This window comes from Vipera ursinii (assembly GCF_947247035.1).
Source record: "Vipera ursinii genome assembly, chromosome: 13".
Lineage (NCBI taxonomy): Eukaryota > Metazoa > Chordata > Lepidosauria > Squamata > Viperidae > Vipera > Vipera ursinii.
Genome location: NC_139526.1, coordinates 4,122,395 through 4,146,874, shown reverse-complemented (window position 1 = coordinate 4,146,874; position 24,480 = coordinate 4,122,395). Strand labels below are relative to the sequence as shown.

The following is a 24,480-nucleotide window of genomic DNA, read 5'->3' as shown; positions in this document are numbered from 1 at the left end:
TAACTCTTTCATTCCTGCTTTGGCCTGTCTCAAGGCTTATCCACAGGATATAGTCAACTATGACAGCTCATTATTTGTGCAAATTGTTCAAATTGCTAATAAAGAATTTTGGGAGGCTGAGATGGCCATTTCGAACTCTTTATGTTCTCATCAGTCAGTCATACCCTTTATCTGAGATTCGAACCTGGGCTGATTGTATATTAGGCAGTTGTTTTAACTTGCTGAGCCACAGGTTCTTTCTCTCTTTTTATTAGCTAGAAGGCAAGGCTAAATAAATGTTAAGTATTTGTCAAGGCTTTGTGAAAGCACCTTGCTAATTAACTCCTTCATTACTGCTTTGGCCTGTCTCAAGGCTTATCCACAGGATATAGTCAACTATGACAGCTCATTATTTGTGCAAATTATTCAAATTGCTAATAAAGAATTTTGGGAGGCTGAGATGGCCATTTCGAACTCTTTATGTTCTCATCAGTCAGTCATACCCTTTATCTGAGATATATATATATGTTAAATGCTTGTTAACTATTTACACACACACACACACACACACACACACACACACACACATAATGTTTTCTGAGGTTTTTCTTTATATATATATATATATAAAGAAAAAAAGAAAGTGAAAATGGAAAGACTAAAAAAGTAATTACAGATCTAATTTGACCGTGGGTGCACTTAGGAACCTGGGGAACACCTGTTGTTTGGCCTGATGTAGGCACGTCTTTGAAGCAGCTACTGAAGGAGCAGAAGACTGCTGGGCAAATGTCTATGGAGATTCTCGGCCATCCTGGTCACGATTGTCCCAAGGGTGCTTTTTCAAAAGGAACTGGACGTTCTTTGTTTTTCCCTGAAGACGCTTCGTTTCTCATCCAAGAAGCTTCTTCAGTTCTGAAGTCTTCATGGAAAAAGAAGGCAAACTGTCACGCTATCGCTGTGGTCATAATTCAGGTGCTGGGCAACTGGCTAGTGTTGACCGTTGTTTGCAGCGTCCTGCTTGTTAGGGATTTTTTGCCATCTTTTTGGCCAAAAGTGCACATTGGAGAAGGTGGATTCACTTTACAACTCACCTGATTAGCTTAACAATGGTGACTGCTTGCTTGATGTCCATCATAAAACTTGTTGTAAAACTGAGTCCTGTCACATGGTGGTTCGCTTAATGACCACCCCAGCTTACAACCAGAATTCTGGTTCCATTTGGTGTTGTAAGTTGAAAATGAACTTAAGCTACATTTGATAAGCTATATTTTCTGTGTTACGTATTTATAGGGAAATGGATTATATCTCCATGGAAGTCATCATGGGAAACTTTTCCATAATTTGTCTGTGAAAAGTCTCAGTCATCCAGATCGTAATAGTTGTCTCAAAGGTGTTTCTTTCTCTTTTCTTTTCTTTTTCAAACTGGACTGAGAAGAAGGAGGAGGAGGTTATTTAATAAATGTTAATTCAACTAGTTGTTTTGCTTCTCATCCAAGAAGCTTCGCCAGTTGTGATGGCATTGAGTGGGTAGGTGGGATGGAAGGACAGTTGAGACTAGATGGTGTGGGGAGGGGGCTCCATTTGTCAGTTGCAAATCTGTAACCGTCCAGGTGTCTTTTGAATGAAGGAAAAGAAGAAAAGCACCTTTGAGACATTTTCCATACTTTTTTCGGTAGCTCCCTTCATCCCCTTGTTATGAGAATCTTGCCCTCAGGCAAGGCCAGTGTTTCCTTCCCATGGAGAAATGCAGTGAAAACATCTGTCAATTTCCCTCCATCACAGATTTGAGGGAAAATTTCAAAAGATGATTTGTGCCCAGCTTTAGCACTGTTGAGCAGACAATTCTCTCTCATTCGCTCCGGCAGAGTTGAGATGCTAACCAGGAGGGGTAATTTTGCCTCTCTCCAAGGTGAGCAGCCCAGGCAGAGAAAACTAAACAGGTGTGTAACCTTAACAGGTACAGAGGCTTATTAACAGTAGTCACTTTCCCAGGTGCTGGATTTCTTAATAAATAAGCATTCAAAAAGGATTTCTTTCATTAAAACATGGTATTAATCATTATAATTAGGCAAGAACTATTTGGTTACAAAACTACAAAATGTCTACTAAGCGTGGCATCAAAGGGAAGAACACTGTTTTTTAAAAATTGAATAATGAGTTCTATGGATTCTGACTTATGTTTCATGAAACGTGCTATGAAATATTACCGGTTCATGACTCTCATAGGATTAATTTAGAAAATAAAAAAATTGTTTCCCTGCTCCTTATGCTCTCAAACCATGATTCCTTATGTGACTCTCACCACGCCCAGGCAGGCAAGTCCCTCATACCAGATAAAGTAACCACATCCTAACTCATTTTAGTAAGCCAGTGAAAGTTTGGTAAAATTACAGATGGTTACATGCTAAGAATTAGATGTTCACATTCAGTCCTGGACACTTGAGATCCAAAGTCCCAAAGCTGCTCCCCGTAAGTCCAATGGGTGAAAACTAATATCAAAGAGAGAAGCAAGTGAGAACTAAGGAGAAATTCCCTAATGGTGAGAACAATCAACCAGTGGAATGACTTGCCTCCAGAAGTCATGGGTGCTCCATCACTGGAGGATTTTAGCAATAGGAATAGCACTTAGACTTATATACTGCCCCATAATGCTTTACAGCCCTCTCTAAGCGGTTTACAGAGTCAGCCTGTTGCCCCCAACAATGTGGCTCCTCATTTTACCAACTTTGAAAGGATGGAAGGCTGAGTCAACCTTGAGCGTTTAGGATCAAACTTCTGGCTGTAAGTCAGTTAGCTGCCAATATTTCATTTTAACCACTGCGCCACCATGGCTTTTTAAAAGAAGAGATTGGATAACCAATTGTCTGAAATGGCATAGGGTCTCCTGCTTAAGCAGGGGGTTGGACTAGAAAACCTCCAAGGTCCCTTCAAACTCTGTTATTCTGTGTTCTGAGTCTGGGGACAGCAGTTGCCTAAGGGAGCCAAATACCCACCCCATCAACCTGAGGCCCTTTCAGTACTTTCATTCTAGAATTCACTGATTTTGTTCTACTCTGTTCTGCACTGGTCAAATCCCGCATCCAGAACATCTCCATCATTCAGACAAACTGGAAAAGCAATGAGGAAGATTTGGCCTGGAAACTGGCACTGAGAAACTTGAGAAGACCAAGTATTATGGCAGCACCTTTTAAGGTCCTGAAGAAATTGACAACTTCTTCTTTGCCCTCCAAGCTTATGAGATGGAGCATAATAATCTGAGGTTACTGGAAGGCAGATTATGGCCAAGTGTTAGGATGTTAGGAAAAACATTAGAATAGAATAGAATAGAATAGAATAGAATAGAATAGAATAGAATAGAATAGAATAGAATAGAATAGAATAGGAATAGAATAGAATAGAATGAAGGATGTGAAGGAGAAGGAGGGTTTATTGCCTTATCGAAGGTAGATCTCTTAACCCAAATTCAGCTCTTAAGTTTCAAGTTCTCATCTTTATCTGTCCATGATGTCAAGCTTCCAATGGACGAACTCTTCAAAGAACTCTGAGGCATTGTTACCTTAAAAGTCTTTATTAGAGCAACACAACATAGGCAATACTTGGTTAAAGCCAAAATCTGGATTCCCCTCCCCTGAGCACAATATTAAAGCATAGTTCCCTCCTTTAGTTAACCGTCATAAATCACATTCTCCAATTACTTTGAAAGTTAAGTTTTCCCTCCTTAGCTTACCCTGCCAGTTCTTATCGCCTCTTATTACATACAACCTTGAAAATGCTCTGCTACTGTTATTATGTCTAACTAATCCCCCATGCATATTCTTCCTTCCCCCTCCCATCTTCATCTAACTTTAACTCTAAAAGTGATACACAAGTAGAAATATAAAATAGCTGCTTCTTCATCTTTCATCAAAGCAAGAACATCCAATGTTAGCAGTGTTGACACATACCCCATCAGCATCTTTTCCTCTGGTCTGTGCTAAAATACTGATTTGAGCAAACCCCCAAAGTGTCAATATGTAAAGGAAGACAATCTCAGAGAAAATTCTCTGTGTTTTGTGTCACTGATAAAGCTTTTCTTCTTGGGAAACCACAGAAATTGGGTGCAGAACGTTGGCATTAATTTTTCTGGAGAGCCTATATTTTCCCTACTTGGAGTGAACATTACTTGGACAATTGCAAACAAGGAGAAATTAGGCCACGTCTACCAAGTTAGATGCCATCTTTCTCTCAGGTCTAGTATTTTAGTATGAATGCTGCTTGAAAATATTTTAAAACCATCATTATATTTTAAAGTGCATTTTCAACCTGCCCTTGATTCAAAATATGATTTACGCAAATTAAATGTTGTAATATAGAAATACAACATTGCAGTATGAGTTGGCAAACTTCCCATCTGGCTCAAATCCTAAGAGTCTCAAAACTTCTGAATTTTCAGCTAACTTATAAGGCTTCAGATTTCTTACCCAAGTCGCACAAATTTCAGGTGCAAATGTCATGAGGTTCAGCAATCTTGCAAGATTTTGACTTTTTTGTATTAAACACAACGTTTGGGCTTTGGGGAATTACTGGAAAACCATCCAAGGGCATTTATGAGTACATCAAGAAAGCAACCAAAGGCAGAAGGATACAGTTGTCAATTATTCTCCCCACTGACAGTTATTAAGAAAGATTTAAAATGGATAAAAAGCCCTATAGTTTGAAGCAAAGTAAGACAGAATTTGAAATACAATTGTGTACCAATGATGAACAGCTAAATGCTAAGATTTATAATTTTTTGTTGAAATTTGAAATGAAGAACGAGTTAAAGAATACACAATAAAGATATCTAATAATTTTGGTTATAATATATACATATGGATCAATGGGAAAATATGTAGTCAAAAGGGTTTAAATTTATGTTAAAAATTCTTCAAGAGAATTTTTATGAAATGATGCATTGTAGTTAAATGATGTCAGAGAAATTATCTAGGCTGTATAAAGGCATTCCAAATGCATGCTGGAAATGGGAACAATATGAAGGAAGATTCTATCAGGCTTGGTCGGCATGTAAAAAAGCTAAAAAAATGGACTCAAATACATACATTGATACTGTGAATTTTAAAGACTAACATTCAGTTGAAGCCAGGACTTTTCTTATTAGGATTGATGGATACAGGTAGTCCTTGACTTACGACTACAACTGAGCGCAATGTTTCTGTTGCTAGGTGAGACAAGTGACTTTTGTCCCATTTTACGACCTTTCTTGCCACAGTCATTAATAACATGGTTGTTAAGTGAATATGGCTTCCCCATTGACTTTGCTTGTCAGAAGGTCACAAACGATGATCACATCCCCCCAGACCTGTCATAACTGTCATAGATAATAACTAGTTGCCAAGCATCTGAATTTTGATCATGTGACCATGGGGATGGGAAAACGGTCGTAAGTGTGAAAAACGGTCATAAGTCACTTTGAACCATCACTAAACAAATGGTTGTAAGTCAAGGGCTACCTGTACAGAGTCAGAAAAAAAATCATGGAAGTTTATTTCAATATATAATTACTACAGTGAGATTATTATATGCACACAGATGGCCCCCATGATGGATGGTGAAATTTGTAGATCTTGTTGACATGGATAAATAAACTTCTTTGATTAGAGAAAAGACAATATTTGCTTTTATCGGTGACTGGAAACCCCTTATGGACTTTTTCGTGTAAAAATGAAAAAAAAAGAACTGTTTTTATGTTTCTGATGCTTAGACAGGAAAGATTATAGAAAAAAGAATCATGGCCACGGAAAGCAGCTGCATACCAAACCTACGCCCGAACTGACTGTTTTAAAAAATCTTGTTTGAATTTGATTGGACATGGGGGTTCAGTGATGGGAGGCAACTAAAAGGAAAAAGTTAAACTTGGGGATTTTGGTGCATGATTTCAGTTCTGGCTATGCATTACTTTAATTCATTTGACTTCTAGAAAATGATACCTTTCTCAATAAATGGAGTTAAGGATTGTTCTTAGAGGTTCAAGCTGAGGTAGGTCTGACATTAACATTCTTAGGACTGGACTACGAGGTCTATTATTCTCGGTCCATATGGTCTCCTCTGGCCTGATGTCTCTAAAGCAAAAATGCTATGCAAGTAAGTCATGGAATATTTGCGGAGAAATGTTAATTGGAACACCTTTCATTTTAGCAAGTTATTTCCTGTTCTCAAAATTTGATATATACACAAGTTCTCAAGAGGACAGTCTATTTACCACATCTTCATTTTTTTTTCAAAAAGGAGTTTCATTCTTTCATCTGCAGATTGGGGGGAAAAAGATTCCTGCTTGGAGGTAGACTGCAGAATTTTGCAGATTTTTTACTTGATGGAACCCCAATGTTCCACATCTGATGAAAACAAAATTTCTAAAAAGGAAGAAAACTTTTCCAAACTTTTTATTTTTTTAAACAAAATATGCTGCCCACCCATTTTGTGACATTAAGCATCTCGCCAGCCTCGAGCATTCAGATTGTGAAAACCAGCAGCATAATCTTCCACGTCTGTGTGGAAAGGTATTTTTTGAAACTCTTTAAATTGAAACAAAAATGGAATGATTCAATGTGTGTGTTTGTGTGTGTGCATGTGAATAGCTGGTGGTCCTGCAATTAAAGTTTGGGAAATTCAGAGCTTTCTTCCAACTTGTATTTCTGCAGGTTTGCTCTGTGTGACTTTCCCGTCAAAGAATAGCAACCTGCGCTGAAAATAATTCATTTGATAGGAGGCAGAAATAAATAATAGGTTATTTGGAAAAGCACTGTGTGGTGGGTATATGTGTATAAAAATTGTTAAGATAGTAGATGTAGGGAAGTGAGTTTGTGATGCCACAACTATTTTTTTCGAATTCAAATTCAGTATAGAGCCAGAAGGGACCTTGAAGGTCTTCTAGTCCAACCCCCTGCTCAAGCAGGAGACCCTAGACCAGACATGTCAAACACAAGGCCCGGGGGCCAGATCCGGCCCGTGAAGTGGTTTCATGCGGCCCGCGAAGCCATCCTGGAAACAGTGAGGGAATGGCCCCCACTGCCTTGGCCCTGGCCCAGAGACCCTCCTCCTGCCAGAGACCCTCAGATCTGTCCCACTCCTGCCCAGGCCCCCATAGGCACCCTTGATGCGAACGATGTAGAGCTGGCCACGCCCACCCAGTAGGCCATACGCACTCTGGCCATGCCCACCCAGTAGGCCACGCCCACCCAGGCCACACCCACCCGGCCCCCTGAGGGCAACCGCAATGCTGATGCGGCCCTCAATGAAATTGAGTTTGAGACCCCTGCCCTAGACCATTCCAGAGAAGTGGCTGTCCAGTCTCTTCTTAAAAATCTCCAGTGATGGAGCACGACTTCTGGAGGCAAGTTGTTCCACTGATTAATTGTTCTCACTGTTAGGAAATTTCTCCTCAGTTCTAGGTTGCTTCTCTCCTTGATTAGTTTCCATCCGTTGCTTCCTTTCTTGCCTTCTGGTGCATTGGAAAATAATTTGACTCTCTTTTCTTTGTGGCAGCCCCTCAAATACTGGAATACTGTTGTCATGTCACCCCTATTCCTTCTTTTCTTTAGACTATATTGATGTTCACCCACTGGACACCACAACATTTCAGAAGATATTAAAATCAGCCTGCGCAAACTCTATTAACAGCCTGATTGTTCACATATTCACTGGAAAATAAGTGGGACTTACTCCTAATTTAGTCTGCATAATTCTTTAAATCTAATGTCTATCTGTGGCAACAACCAGTCAATATCTGGGCCAAAGGTTGGGGAAGCAATTTTGCTTGGATGGAACTGAAATGATTAGTTTTTAATCAAAGACAGAACAGATTATGGAAAATGGGAAGATCTAGAGGTCATCCTAGACCACAACTGGTGCTGTTCCAAGTTCTCTGGTATCACCAGTAAAACAACAAAGCCACCATCCAGGCAGTTCTCCATTCCAGAAATGGAGGGTTATTTATAGAGTTACCATCTACATTTCACTCCAAGTTTGAGTTGCTGAGAATTTCAGAGGTCCTGCCAAGGACAAACCTAGAAGAGAACTTGAGGGAAGTTCAAGGATATATGGTTGAATAAACTGATGATAGATTCACACAATATGCTAAAACGAAAACCCATGTTAACCAAATCCAGCTGCTATATTCACAGAACATGGTATATCCAACCATATCAACCACATGATGGTTCACATCATAACCACCCAAAATGCCTACATAATGGTTAAGGTTCTACAGTGCCTTGAACCACGAAGTTGTTGTTGTTAGTTGTGAAGTCGTGTCCGACCCATTGCGACCCCATGGACAACGTTCCTCCAGGCCTTCCTGTCCTCTGCCATCTTCTGGAGTCCCTTTAAGCTCACGCCTACTGCTTCAGTGACTCCATCCAGCCACCTCATGCTGTCGTCCCCTTCTCACCCCATTTTGGGGGTGAATCCAATTTAACTGCTGTACTTCCTTATAAAACTAAAACCTTTTAATCATCCTATGGCTGGTTTTTTAATTACGTGCTTAACTGGGTCAACTTTCTCAAGACACTCCATATACATGGTTCATTTTAAACTTGCTCAGATTTTCTGTGCTTAGTGTATGAATCCAGAAATCAAACTTCTTCCATAACTATGTAAAGTAACAAATCCAGCGAAAATGGTCAATTTCTCAGGATGAAGTTTCAATCTTTTTAACCTGCCCATGTGATTTAATATCATTTTTTATTTTTTTTCATCTGCCCCTTATGGTTTGCCATGAACATATGCTAACAATTTTGGGTTTGGTCCATGATAAGAAACTAGAGTAAAACCCCAACAGACCACTTGAGGGTCTGCTAAATCCAAATTTACATAATTTACTTTTGTTGTTGTTTAGGGGGAAAGAAGCTGAAAGCAAAATTTTATCTCCAAAATTTGAAGTCTGCTGAGTAGAAAACTTGAGAATCAAAATTTTACTGCTTTTGTTTTTTTTTTTTAAATTCAAGTAATGTTGTGTTGGACTAAAAGTCCACAAGCCAATATACTGTATGCACATTTTAAAATTGGGGGTTAATTGTTTTTCCTCCAAACTAAGGGTCTTTATTTTGGGGGTCTTGTTCCACTAATGAAAACCAGTTTGGTATAGCAGTTAAGACATCAGGCTAGAAACTGTGAGATTTGAGTTTCAGCCCCACTTTAGGGCTGAAGCCAGCTGGGTGAGCATGGGCCAGTCATTCCTCTCAGCCCTAAGGAGCAGCTAATGGAAAACCACTTCTGAAATCTTCCCAAGTCGTAGGAGTCAAAACTGAACTCACAGAACAACCCACTTTGACTAATATGTTGCATTAGGGAGGGCGTTCTCTGTAGGTGCGCCTGCCCTATGGAATCAACTGCCAACGGAACTCCGGACTGCCCCCGACCTTCGTTCATTTCGCCGGGACCTAAAAACCTGGTTCTTTGAGCTATCTGGTCTGGACTGAGGGGTTTTAATGTTTTCAAATTGTGATTTTAATTTTTTGGGGCTAGACTTAATTTAATTTAATTTAATTTAATTTTAATTTTATATTGTATTGTTTTTAAATTTTGCCTTGTAAACCGCCCTGAGTCCTTCGGGAGTAGGGCGGTATATAAACCGAATTAATAATAATAATAATTAATTCCAACTATGAAATTATTCAATGAAACTTTTGCAAAGTGAGTATGAAAGAAAGTGAAATCGTCAAGCTGCATATATTTTGCAACTCCCTTCTCTTCCCTTCAAAAATGAACAACATTTGAGCCGTAGAGAAGTTCAGTAAATTTATAAGTGTTTGGGCACTCTGTATCTGGTAACTACTTGGAAAACCGTGAAAAGGTCTCTACATAAGACAGCATCTACACTGATGTAGGCGAAGGCAGAATTAATCACTAGTTTCTCCAACACGGATTTTCCTACCAATTTCTGCTCTGGTAAACTACTAGAGCTACCACTGGTCTATTTTCTCTACTAGCTGAACTCCAACAGTATTAGCACTAGCATTAGCAACAGCACTTAAGATTTATATACCGCTTCACAGAGCCTTACAGCCTTCTCTAAGTGGTGTACAGATTCAGCCTATTGCCCCCAACGATCTGGGTCCTCATTTTACCGGCCTTGGAAGGACAGAAGGCTGAGTCAACCTGAGTCGGTGAGAATTGAACTCCTGGCAATTGGCAGAGTTGGCCCACAATACTGCATTCTAACTACTGCACCACTGCAGCTCACGTTATTCTCAGCCAGGATAAACAGACTCTGGCAGTTGAAGGAACCAACCAAAGACCACCAAAACATTGATCCATCTAAACTCAGGACTTTTCTACTCTGCAGGCCTCAGACGCTTGACTCCTGGGCATAAATGGCCGAAAATGAAGCCAGGTTGCTCATCTCTTTCCAGGTTTCCTTTCTTTCTTTCTTTCTTTCTTTCTTTCTTTCTTTCTTTCTTTCTTTCTTTCTTTCTTTCTTTCTTTCTTTCTTTCTTTCTTTCTTTTTCTTTCTTTCTTCTTTCTTTCTTTATTTCTCTTTCTTTCTTTCTTTTCTTTCTTTTTTTTCTTTCTTTCTTTCTCTTTCTTTCTTTTTACAAATTTTATTGATTTTCTAATATTACATTCACATATTTGAAAAGCAACATGTTGGGTGGGTAGTAGTAATTCAATTACATACAGATATCATTAGTACAGATTTCAAATTGCTACCATAAACATTTCCTCTCTTTTCCCCTTCATATACTCCAGTGATATATATACTTTGGCCACCTAATGAGAAGGAAGGATTCACTGGAGAAGAGCCAAATGCTGGGAAAGGTTGAGGGCAAGAGAAGAACGGGACGACAGAGAATGAGGTGGCTGGATGGAGTCACTGAAGCAGGAGGCGTGAGCTTAAAGGGACTCCAGAAGATGGTAGAGGACAGGAAGGCCTGGAGGAACGTTGTCCATGGGGTCACGATGGGTCAGACACGACTTCGCAGCTAACAAGAACATACCAGTGATGGCGAGCCTTTTAGAAACTGAGTGCCCCAACTGCAACCCAAAACCCACTTATGTATCGTCGGGTGCCGGGTTGGCGTGGCCCATTGGGTGGGTGTGGCCAATTGGGTGGGAATGGCCCATTTGGTGGGCGTGGCTGAGTGGGACTAAAAAGTTCAATCAATCAATTCCAACTTTGCAAGATCCTTTTTCCCCTAGAGAAGTTAAAATTGATTGATTGATTGAACTTTTTTTTTTTTTGCACATGGCGGTGGAGGCCTAAAGCGAAAAGGTTTTATAAAACCCAACTGAAGGCCAAGGACTGGGGCGATGTCACGCGTGTCCACAGAGAGGGCTCTGTGTGCCACCTGTGGCACGTGCGCCACAGGTTTGCCACCACGGATATATACTGTCTGTTTGTAGATTTAAAGACAAGTTTTATCCTATCAATCACATAGAAAATAACTTTCTTACATATATCCATAGTTTTTAGTTTACACATATTCTAATCGTTTTAACATACAATCTTTTAGACAATCAATGACCTAATAGATTCTTCAATTTTAATTTCCACTAACATTTAGATTTAATGTTTGATATTTATCATTCCCAAGTTTTTTAGTATACTCCCAATTCATCTATTACCATTCCTCACAAAATCTAATATTCAAAATACACATCCCATTTACTTAACTTCTCACCCTCTATGTCAACAAATTAAGGATACAATATGATATCCTTCCTTTTTTGCTAATTTTCAGTTGGGTTTTTTAAGTAGTAATCAGAATTTCGTTTTATTTCAATATTTAATACTTCCTCTTTTCCTCTATCTCTTGCTTAAACTGATAGTTTTTGTTTTTAACATTCCATATAGACCTATTTATTACTTTCAACAATAGGTTTTTAGCTTGCCTACATTATTCACCTTTACATGACCTTTATGCACAAATCAATATTCAAATTAGCTATTAATATTTATACTGCTAAATTTTAATGACCAATTTTTTTTATTTATCTCAGTTCATAACAATGTCTTGTGTTCAAGATACACATCTTATCTATTTAAGTACATTCTGTTTTAGATTTCAATAATTTCAATAATAATAAGATGGTCGAAACTCCATTCTTCTTGAGTCTTATTCTGGCTTTTTTCCAAATCATCTTCCATGTCCTTATTTTTGGGTCATCGAACCAATCTCCTTGTAATATCATGTATATTAACTGATATTGGCAAAACCATCCGATCGCCATTTTTTTGAGAGGACTTGTAGGTCTAGTGGGTCGTCTCTTTATTCTTCTATATTGACGTAGTTGTTCTGAATTGTTTGTCTTCTCATCCAACTGTTCTTTTTCTAGATCCTCTAGTTCCTTCTGAATTCCTTTTCCTTTTTCCAAGTTGTCAATGTCTTTTCTGGATTTTCAAATATCAATATTTGTTTAATAGTAGATTCTTCTGTCATCGTACTTGAATGTTTCATTTTTTCTATTGTATTTTGTATTTTGTATAGATGATTCTTTAGTTGTGGTCAAAGTTTGGGCTTTCATATCTGGGCTGTATTCTTGTTCCTTCACATAGCCTCTTAGTATTTCATTGGTTGTGGTAAGAATTTGTATTAGTGTTTTCAACACAGCGAGAGTTTGTTGATCTTCATCCATAAATAAATTTTGTTCCTGGTCTTCTTCCATATTAGTATTTTAAGCTAAAGGCTTTACACTTAAAAAATCCAAAGGAGAGAATTTTTTTCTAGGTAGGGAACACAAAGCCTTCCACAGCTGTTGTTTCAAAGTTCTCAAGGTTATGTATCTTATCTATTTCCCTGGGCAGTCAGCCAGGCCCCTTTTAAAGTTTCTTTTTGAGTCCCAATGTTGTCTTAATCTTTTCAGTTTTTCTTTTCTTTTTTCATAAGAATGAATCCAGATTTCCAACAGAAGTAGACAATAAAAAAATATTTCAATCCACATGCTTTGAGAAATAAAGTTCTAATTGGGATTCAGTTACTTTTTCAATGTTTAAAATGCCCCTGGGTATTTAGTTGCAGCTCTTTCTGGAGGGAGGGCTGAAATCCCCCTTCCCTCACCGCAGGGGGGAGAATGCTTAGCAGCTTAAGGAGGTACAGAAATTAATTAGGGTGTAAAAGAAGTAGATCTCACCCAGTCTCTTTCGCGCTGACTTCGGCTGTTCACAGCCTAGGGATGAGCCATAATGGCCGGTCCTTTCGTCTGCCGGTTTGGAGGGATCACCAGGTCTAACGGGAGAGTTGTGGCTCTCCCGCAATCCAGCGAGCGCCCCTCCTTTCTGGTCACCTCTTCGGGGGACTTTCAGCCCTTTTCAGGGCCCCCCAGCAATGCGAAACTGGACGGGGGATAGAGAGCAAGTCTCCCAGCCGTCCATAGCGGCTGCGTGGCAAACCGGAAGTCCAGGTTTCAGTTTTTTCATCTGCTGTGGCTGTGGTGATGGCCTGGTGCTTTCTTTCTTTGACTTTTGTCAGAAAATGAGCCCTTTCCTTTCTGGGGCTAGAAACCTTAGAAGTTGCCTGCTTTCCATTAATATTTTTGTAAGAGCCTTGCTCTACTGAATCCTTCTAATACTTGATACTTTCCCCTGTGATGAGGAAGGAAGGAAGGAAGGAAGGAAGGAAGGAAGGAAGGAAGGAAGGAAGGAAGTTGTTAGGAGGGAGGGAAGGAAGGAGAGAGGGAGAGGGAGGAAGGGAGACTGGGTGCGAGGGAGGAAGGAGAGAGGGAGGGAGAGGGAGGAAGAAGGGAGGAAGGGAGACTGGGTGGGAGGGAGGGAGGAAGTTGTTAGGAAGGAGGGAATGGGGAGAGAGGGAGGGAAGGAAGGAAAGAAGGGAGGAAGTTAGAAGGGAGGGAGGGGGAGGAAGGAAGGAAGGAAGGAAGGAAGCAAGTTGTTAGGAGGGAGGGAAGGAAGGAGAGAGGGAGGGAGAGGGAGGAAGAAGGGAGGAAGGGAGACTGGGTGCGAGGGAGGAAGGAGAGAGGGAGGGAGAGGGAGGAAGAAGGGAGGAAGGGAGACTGGGTGGGAAGGAGGGAGGAAGTTGTTAGGAAGAAGGGAATGGGGAGAGAGGGAGGGAAGGAAGGAAAGAAGGGAGGAAGTTAGAAGGGAGGGAGGGGGAGGAAGGAAGGAAGTTGTTAGGAGGGAGGGAAGGAAGGAGAGAGGGAGAGGGAAGAAGGAGAGGGAGGGAGGAAGGGTGGGAGGGAGGAAATTGTTAGGAAGGAGGAAATGGGGAGGGACGGAGGGAAGGAAGGAAAGAAGAGGGAGGGGGAGGAAGGGAGGGAGGGAAGGAAGGAAGGAAGGAAGGAAGGAAAGAAGGAAGGAAGAGAAGGAAGGAAGGAAGGAAGGAAGGAAACATACATGAATCAACATTATTTCTTTTACATGGACTAGAAGGGAACACTGGCATAAATGTTTTCACCTGGTTAAACGCAACCAGAGCCACACTATGCCATCAGTGGACCTGGAGGAAGAAAGGAAGGCCCCACTGACCTTCAGCTACAGAGGAAGCATGAAATAAAGGGAAGAAGGACAATGAGAGAGCAAAAACAAGTTAGAAACATGAGTTTTGATGTTTCTTATGTTCCTCTCCAATTTGGGGGAAATTACAGTATGTGGGGAGGTGGGGGGAGGAGAACTTTTTTTTTTACTAACAAGCCACCCATGAAACCTAAGCCCTTCCATCTGCTATTTAGTAAGCAGTTACTAAAATATTTGGCTAGTTTCAAGCATAAGTGGAAAATGGCATGGTAAAATTTGGTCCATATCTTTATTTGACAAAGGATTAGACTGAAGTTCAAAAATGGAAAAAATTAGGATGGCAAGCCACCATTCTAAGGGGCCAGGAGAGACTGTATTTGCTTTATGAATAATAATAAGTCATCTCTCAAATCATAGAATATATGCATTTATAATATTATCTGTAACGAGACTAGAAAATATTGAGCTGCCAAACAAAATGCTAATGATAAATAAATAAGTCACTTCTGCCTTGATCTTAGCAGGAAAATCCTCAGCCGCTCAGAAAAGAAGCTCTGCAAGCCACAGCAGCAACTACATCCGAGTGGCAGCAGAGAAGGAAAAAATGGCAGCGCTGGAAGTTCTTTGTTCCTGGGCTTTCCCTCCAGGCCCATTAGGGAGCAGAGAGATATGAATATGTGTAGCTTTCAAAGAACAATCAACAACACAACAACGTTTTGACAGCTCAGGGAAACCTCAAAGGAGTCCGTCAAAACGAACTCGCCAAGGGAATGGAAGGCAACTACATCTCCCAGTTTCAGCCTGGCCTCTTTGGGACTTCCCCAGATTTGAGAGCAAGAAATAAAACCAGAAACCCTGATTTCTGGGCTATTGAAAAAGCTCACTGGGTAAGTGCCACAGGCTTTGACTGCTACCTCAAATTTCAGTGATAGAGACAGTCCTCAACTTACAACTGCAACTGAGCTCAAAATTTCTGTTGCAAAGTGAAACATTTGTTAAGTGCCTTTCTTGTCAAAGTTGTTAAGTGAATCACCCCAGTTATTAAATTACTAATAATATGTTTGTTAAGTGAATCCGGCTTCCCCATTGACTTTGCTTGTCAGAAGTTCGCAAAAGGGGATCACGTCAGCCCAGGCAGACACTGCAGCTGTCATAAATATTAATAAAGATGTGTCAGTTGCCAAGCATCGGAATTTTAATCGTGCGACCACGGGGACGCTGCAATGTTCATGAGTGGATAAGCAGTGGATAAGCATGCAAAGCTCCATTTGCAAGGCCATTAGGTTGCGCACATGAAATCATCCCCTCCCCTCCTCACCACCAGCACCGTTGCTGCCAATCCGTGGGGCCAGAAAGGTTGGGGACCACTGTAATATGATACATCTACAGAATTCTCAGACTGAAAGAAAACTGGCCAAGCGATTAATCCCCAAGTTAGCAGTAAAGGTAAAGGTTCCCCCACACATGCGTGCTAGTCGTTTCCACCTCTAGGGGCTGGTGCTCATCTCCACTTCAAAGCTGAAGAGCCAGCGCTTGTCCGAGGACGTCTCCGTGGTCATGTGGCCGGCAAGCTCAGCGTCCTAACCCACTGAGCCACCATGTCTCTTAAGTTAGCAGTAGCCATTCATAAAAATCATAATGGAACTCAAGCAATCCAAAAGTAACTCTGGGTGACTTACACAAGTAATAAAACATCAAATAGGGAGAAAAAATAGCAAAAAAGAATCATAACAATCAAAAGAATTGTGCTGGAGCAAAACAGATTCCCAATACGCAACATTTAGTGAGTTCACACATCATCCCAGTTCAGTGCCTGACCTTCAAAACATCCCCAGCCAACCCAGAAGTTTGAACCACTGAGGTTAAGATTTAGTGTGACAACTGATATGAGTTCTCCTAATACTCCACTAGAGATCTCTTTCGTCCCTTGCTAACTTTTTTCTTCTCTGGGGATTCTATGAGTTGGAGACAGACCCAATGCCCTTTTCTGATATGGCACAAAGAATCCTTGTTTTACTGCTGATATTTTCATGCTTGTTCTGAGTGTCCAAAACACTTCCGCCACACCCATTTTTGTTTTGGAAAAGAGAAACAGGACACTCTTTCAATCAAATGAGATTGTCCCATTTAGCCAAAATCTCCTTATACCAGAGTCCAAAACATCCTGTGCCTTTTGGAAGTTGCCCAACTCACATCGTAAAAAATAAACCACATCCTAGAACTTCAACCTCTCTGTTCCAAGACCAGAACTAGTCATAACCCTGGAGATCCTGGTTAGGCACAGCTCTTTGGTGCAGCCCTGCCTAGGGAAAGAGAGGTGCAACTTATTTGCAGTGACCCCCATCTTGAACAGTGCATTGCAATGAGCTTGTGCTTTCTCCTCATCCCCTCCCAGACAATGCTAACATACTTTCTAATTTACTCTTCTGGAATTCTTCATTCAAAAATTAAAAATGTCCTTTCACACTGATTTGAATGGATTCCTTCAGGAATCTGATGAATAAGGATCCAAGACAGCTTTTTCCAACTTGGGTCTCATCCCTCAGTGGCTGTCCAGCATGACGACTGTTCATCCTGACCAGCAACTATAGGAACCTGGGTCCATCAAACCTGGAGGCCAAGCTCCACCTTTCAGGACATTATTCCCAAGTGTGAGCAGGCAAGTTCCTCCAAGGAACAGGTTACAAGGAGACAATTCCTTTTTTGGGGGGGTTTGATGACATAGCAATTCTTCAAAACACAAAAAAAAGACCTTGGACTGATGCAACAATACTGGTGAATAGTCAACTGCCTTCCAGATATGCATGGCCTTTTCTTTTTCCTTCCATGGGGAAAGAGGAGGCTGATATGGAACTTACAAACTTTGACATAACCAAAGGGCTGGATCAAGCCAAAGACACAGACAGACTCGTGTTCACCGACCGAATGGACAACCTGCCGCAGCCAACTTGTCACGGCCATCTCGCTACAGCCAACTCGCCACGGTCCACTCACCACGGCCAACACGGCACGAGACAACTCACCAGGGGACAATTGAATGATTTAATTATTTAAAATAATTAAAAAATTATTTTTTGTGATTCACATTTCATTTTGCATCCTTTCCTTTGGCATCCTTTCTTTAATTCCACCATTTCTTGTAATTCTTGTCCTGCGGCAAGTTGAGTGAAGCGAGTTGGCAGTGGAGAGTTGTCCTAGACCCGTTCACTGAGGTGCCTCTCAAACATTCATAAAGGCAACCTTAAAGAGTAACAGACCTCTTTAGTCCATCTTACCCAGTAAGAGATATCAAAAGAGTATTGTTTTGTGTTAAGGATACTTAATATTATACAATACATAATCCTCCATATAATGAGGGGCATTCCTACACCCAATAGTAGGCTCCGAGTGAAGACGGCCCTTCTGTTTCTTTGTCCGGAATCTTCTACTTCCCTGGGTGATTCTGCTTTCCAGCACTGGAAAGGAAAAAAAGTGCTCCTAGGGCAGAATTGGTGGGCCATGAGAGACAACATCCAGATGTTGAGAGGTTAGCCAAGAAGGAAGAGGATGTGTTTTCTGTAAAATCCCTTGAAGCATGTTACTGAGGTCTTCTTCAAAACACATGTGGGGAATCACTGAAGGCAGCTGATATACAGAGCGTGCAGAACGAGAGAAAGTTGGCTCTTTTTTAAGCTTCCAAATTGCTCTGTCCACCAAGGCAGCTGGAAAAAGTAGGGCTTCTGCCATAACTGGAAGAAGGGTGAAGTGCTCTGGACATTCAAAGTGTTATATAAATACCATGTTTTCTAATTGGCAGGCTAGAGTTCAGTTCATAACAAGCTATTTGCTTCCAGAATATATTTACTCTGTCTAAATTGATGCTGAATGATTTACATTCATCATTCCAGTAACACACACAATTAAATTAGTATGATTGAGTTTAGACAATGCAACATGAATCTTCATTCTATCAAATATATCACTAATCAATTATCAATTGGCACCACTTCTGTGCAGACCATTCAAACATCTGCCTGCCTGTCTGGAAAAAAAAACAGGTCTTAAACAATTTCTGGAATAGCAGTAGGGATGGGCCAAGTTAGTTTTGAGGAAACATTATACCTAAGTATAGGGCTGCTAAGGAAAAGGCTTGCACCCTGCCTCTCTGGTGACATTCTCCAGAGATCTAAAGGGCTGCCACAAAGAAGAAGGGGTCAACCTATTCTCCAAAGCTCCAGAAGGCAGGAAAAGAAACAATGGATGGAAACTAATCAAGGAGAGAAGCTACCTAGAACTAAGGAGAAATTTCCTGACAGTGAGAACAATTAATCAGGACAATCGCTTGCCTTCAAAAGTTGTGGGTGCCCCAACACTGGAGGTTTTAAAGAAGAGATTGGAGATATTTGTCTGAAATAGTATAGGTTGTCCTGCTTGAGCAGGGGGCTGGACTAGAAGACCTCCAAGGTCCCTTCCAACTCTGTTATTCTGTTATCAGGACCTATCGCAAGGAAAACTACTGGATCTCACTAGGTAAATAGAATCTAATCAAAGAAGAAATGCTGACTTCACTTTGAGGATATTTTTAAATCTAATCTATTTTTTGGATTTCTCCAACCCCTCCTTTTTTGTAACATCTTATTAGGGGAAAAGTTCTTGAGAGATCACATCCAGTTTCTGGATGGGTGTTTTATTTACTTTGGTCCTAAAATAGGTACCAGTGAAGATCCTACACTATAAGTCAGAGTTTTAAAAAGGGACTGGATAAATTGGTAGGGCATTGATCTACTAACTGGTTTTAAAGGCTGTTGATTAGTCCAAATAGCAACAGTAACAGAGTTGGAAGGGACCTTGGAGATTATGCAGTCCTAACCTTGCTCACACAGGCGACCTACATTATACTATTTCTGATAAGTGGCTGTCCAATCTTTTCTTAAAACTCTCCAGTGATGGAGTACCCACAACTTCTGAAGGCAAAGCTGTTCCACTGATTAATTGTTCTCACTGTCAGGAAATTTTTTCTTAGTTCTAGGTTGCTTCTCTCCTTGATTAGTTTCCATCCATTGTTCGTCTTGCCTTCTGGTGCTTTGGTAAATAAGTCAGATATCACAAAAGCTCAGTTTTGGGGAGTCACAGGGAGAGGCAGTCATCCCACTCCTTCTGTCCATGCCTGAAACTTCTCTGGATACAGCTGCCCACCATGTGGCACTGGCTCAGAGGCTCACCAGCTTCATCCCACTGTTCTCTTGACATATGGCAATATTGCTGCTCTTAATCTGGTAATAAGATACTAGATATGTCTACCTGGGCAAGCAACAGATTGTGATTCAAGATTGTGATTTAATTTTTCAGGGCACAATTTCTCAGCCTTCTTGGGGGGGACACAGTTTTGGGGGGACAGTCCAAATTGATACCTATTCATTTCCTCACCTTGTGCAAAAGTCTTCAAAAGGAAAAGGTCCTTGAAGACTAAGATCCCCGCTTTCCCAAATCACCCTTCTGGGCTATTACAAAGCTTTGTCACATCTGTGTTCTCTGCCTTACATTTTGCAGAACATTGCACCACGCCAAGTGGTTGTGGCAGGGTGGGTTTCAAAGAAAGGTTGTTCCCTGACACTGTCACACACACAAAAAGAGTCCTGCGTGAAGTCTGTTGTTGGATACTTACTTCACCTGGAACAGCAAGACTTCAAACTAATGGGGTTTAAACACCCTGTTTATTTTAGTACCTTGGAGAGAAGACCCCAACTCTGAAATTCAGTCTCTCTTGGTTTGGGTGTCACCTGCCCTGAAGCGGTAGAAGAAAGCAGAATTTCTGGCAGTGGTTTTTTTTTTGCAGCGGCATGGCTGCCAGGACGCGTGTGCTCTCCCTGGACCACCTTTTGCACTCAGGGAGAACAGGGGCAGTCCTCGGCTTACGACCACAATGGAGCCCAACATTTCTGTCACTAAGTGATACATTTGTTAAGTGAATTTTGCCCCATTTTACAACTCCTCTTGCCACAGCTGTGAGAATGAATCACTGCAGTTCTTGAGTTCTTAAGTTAGTAACAAGGTTGTGAAGTGAATCTGGCTTCCCCATTGATTTTGCTCGTCAAAAGGTCGCAAAAGGGGGTCACTTTGAACCTGGGACACTGCGACAGTCGTTAATATGAGTCAGTTGAATTCAAGCGTCTGAATTTTGATCACATGACCACGGGGATGCTGCAACAAGCGTGTGAAAAATGGTCAGATGTCACTTTTTCCTGATGCTGTTGTAACTTTGGTCCCTAAGTGAACTGCTGTAAGTAGAGGATTACCTTTACAATCATTCCATCAAGCCCTCTCTCTACCTGGGGCACACAGGGAATGTCCCTGGCTATATTTAAATCTAAACAAAGCTAACAAATGTGGTCCTCATATCAAGAGAATGCGTTTGATTTTTACTAAGTTTTTAAAAAGCATCTGTTACCAACCCCCTGGCTTCATGGCAGTGTACAGTAATAATGCGAAAAGTAGAAGAAGACAATTGCCCTGTGGTAGCTGAAGTTAAACTGATGCTCCTTCCTGTGATGATTTTTATCATCACGAGACTGGAGCTGGCAAGAAGTCATCTGGGGAGTGTAAAAAATAAAAAAGCCAAACTGACAGCCATAATCACGCCATCAAAGCCCATCCCCTTTTTAACCTGCATTTTGTGTGAATAAAAAGGGGGAAAACTTCATTTTGGGGGCTGCCATCAGAACCTGCCGGCGTCTCGGGAAATATTCCACCGTTAATTATGGGGGGTGAGATATTACCCCCCGTAGATAGGGCTCGTAACTTGGGTGTCCTCCTAGATTCACAGCTCTCCTTGGATGATCATATAGGAGCTGTGACTAGGGTTCGCCTGGTGCGTCAGTTGCTGCCCTATCTAGACCGGGATGCCTTGCGCACAGTCACTCATGCACTCGTGACCTCCCGGTTGGACTACTGCAATGCTCTCTACATGGGGCTGCCCTTGAGGACTACTCGGAGGCTCCAGCTGGTGCAGAATGCAGCCGCGCGAGTGGTGGTGGGAGTTTCCCGATACTCCCATGTAACACCTCTACTCCGTGAGCTGCATTGGCTTCCAGTTGTCCTCCGGGTAAGATTCAAGGTGCTGGTTATGACCTATAAAGCCCTAAATGGCATGGGTCCGGGTTACTTACAGGGACATCTGCTGCTGGCATCAACTTCCCTTCGTCCAGTGTGCTCCCACAGAGAGGGCCTCCTTAGGGTGCCGTCAGTGAAAGAGTGTCGACTGGCGGCCCCCAGGGGGAGGGCATTCTCTGTGGGCGCGCCAGACCTGTGGAACCGTTTACCGGTGGAGCTCCGGATGGCTCCCGACCTTCGCTCCTTCCGACGTGACCTAAAAACATATTCATTTGAACAAGCCAGCCTGGTCTGATGGGTTTAGGGGTATTTTAACGTTTTGTAGTTTATTAAATTGGGCTATTGTATTTATTATTTTTTTTAAATTTTTATATATTGTATTTTATTGTATTGCCCTGTACACCGCCCTGAGTCCTTCGGGAGAAGGGCGGTATACAAATAAAATTAAATAAATAAATAAATAAATAAACCTAGAATCCTGGGGCTGGAAGGGACTTGGGAGGTGTTCTACTCCGACCCCTTAACCAAGGCAGGAGACCTTATTAACTTTTATTAACTTTTGGACTCCCTTCTGCGGTCACCCCTGCGAGAAAGAAAAATCAGGGGATGCACCTTAAAAATGAAGTTTTAAAGAAGAGACTGGACAACCATTTGTCTGAAATGGTGTAGGGTTTCCTGCCTGAGCAGGGGATTGGACTAGATGACCTCCTAGGTCCCTTCCGTTATCTTATCCTATCCTATCCTATCCTATCCTATCCTATCCTATCCTATCCTATCCTATCCTATCCTATCTTATCCTATCCAAGATCTTCGAGCCTCTGGGGCCCTAAGAAACTTGGCTGCCTTTTGAGAGGCTCCTAGCAACTGGGCCACAGAAATGCAGGCTTGTGGTAAAGAGCCACCCTTGAGGCTGCATCTTGGAGGTAGACAAGGGTTTGCTTATCCGGTGGTCCTTTGTTAGAAACCTGGACAAGTTTGTCCAGAAAAAGCAAGTGAGCATCTGCAGAGCTTTCTCCGTTCTGTGTGGAGAGGAAGCCCTGGGCACGTGCCAAGCTGGACTTCCAGTCAGGATAGTGGCCAACTCAGTGACTCATGTAGAACAGCAGGGCCTGGAACTAGGAATGAAAAAGCAATTTGTCCAAGGAGAATATTTTTATATAAACTTCACTCCATTTACACAAAAAACTAGATTACACTTGGGCACAAGAAAGCAGCACTTTTCAGATTTTTTTTGCACAAGGGACTACAACTCAATAAAACACAAAAGCATCCTTCTTAAAAGCAAAGCATGGAGAGATGTGCTTCTTGTTTGCAAAGTGCATATGAAGATGGGTATGAATTTTCAGACAGAGCTTGGCGGTTGTTAAATTTGTAAACTAAGATCCAAATTGGCACCAACCAAGCGGCAGTTGGAAAAATAAATTACGCAAAATGCAACTGACAATTTAACAGAATCTTAATGTAAACTGTAGACCCCAGAAGTTCTAGCCATGCACAGAAGATTCACTAAAAATGCAGCCTGGAAAACGCTGAGCTGACAGATCGTAGCCTGGGTTAAGCTATGTTTGCTGCTTTCTACACGTTACCTTTGAAACCTTCTGACTTTTTTTTAAATGGAGGGATGAAGCAAATATCCCTCCCTCAAACCTCAATTTCTAGTTCTAGATAGCTGTCTTGAAGAGTCATCGCATTTGATTTCCCTCAGTTATGCTCAGATGCTGGTAAACATTTTTAAAATGTAAAAACAAACTTCATAGATTCCCAACCAAGAAAAGAAAAATCAACTGTACGGTATGTACCTCATTATAAATACAGTTATTAGTGGTGTCTTCTGGGAGGCAAGAGGCAGTTGCAGCTGCTTGAATCTGATGCATGCACAAAAAAGCTCCAGGGAAATCAGGAGATCCAGGCAGTTCAAATGGGTATATTTAGCAATAGCACTTAAGACTTATATACCGCTTCACGATGCTTTATGGCACTCTCAAAGTGTTTTACAGAGTCCGCATTATTTGCCCCCAACAATCTGGATCCTTATTTTACCAACCTCAGAAGGACAGAAGGCTGAGTAAACCTTGAGCCGGTCAGGATCAAACTGCCAAACTGCAATCAGCTGCCAGTCAGCAGAAGTAGCCTGCAGTACTGCATTCTAAACACTGCGGCACCAAGGCTCTTATTTATTGCAAGCTTACTCTCTACAAGAATCTGAGCTACTAACGGCCCAAGCAAATTGGTGATAGATAAGAGTCACAGGAATTCAAGGTGGGCTGGGCTTAGATCTCTTGTGGGTACCAAGGGATTTGAGACTGATGATGTGTTTGACCCTCCCTGGGGCTCAGTCTGGTCATCTCCTCCAGAGGGGAAGTCTTGATGGCAATATTAAGCCAGGCATCTTGCTTTTTTTTAACTTCCCTTGCTAGCCCCACTGATGATTATGATACTTCAATGGGAGTTAAGATTAAAAATCACCCAGAATCTTTCACGAACGAAGGCAAATATAAGTGTCCCAGGATTTTCAGAGAGTTCTGAAGATGGGCTCCAGCATGAATCCGAAAGCTCGGAAGAGTAAATCTCTGGTCCCAATGATCGACCTAAATTCGATTTTGCAGAATCTTACATCTGGAGATGGTCTTGTAGGCCAAATTAAAGCATCCCCGGATGCCTGCCAGTTTCTGCTTGGTCCAGGTGATCTCACCATCTTCATGGGTACCAGTGCTCAGCCACTCTGCTAAGGCTTTGATGCTTTGCTAAAATTTAAACTGAATTTGCCTCCTCCTCAATAATCAACAAAGGGAAACAGTCTATCTCTCTGGGTGACTGCCTGAACTTCTTGCTTGAACTTCTGTGATAGTTTAGAAATTCTTTTTCCTAATGTTCAACCAGCATTTGGCTTTATCAAATGCTTTTAGCACAGTGTTTCTCTACCTTAACACCTTTAAGATATAAGGTTTTCAACTCCAAGAATTCTTAAA

General features: G+C 41.5%; 1 protein-coding gene across 1 annotated transcript in view; it reads right to left on the bottom strand.

Moving 5' to 3' along the window:
- The window catches only part of LMF1 (lipase maturation factor 1), a 110,207-nt gene that overhangs the window by 24,660 nt on the left and 61,067 nt on the right, over window positions 1-24,480 (bottom strand). The gene's annotated exons all lie outside the window — the stretch shown is intronic.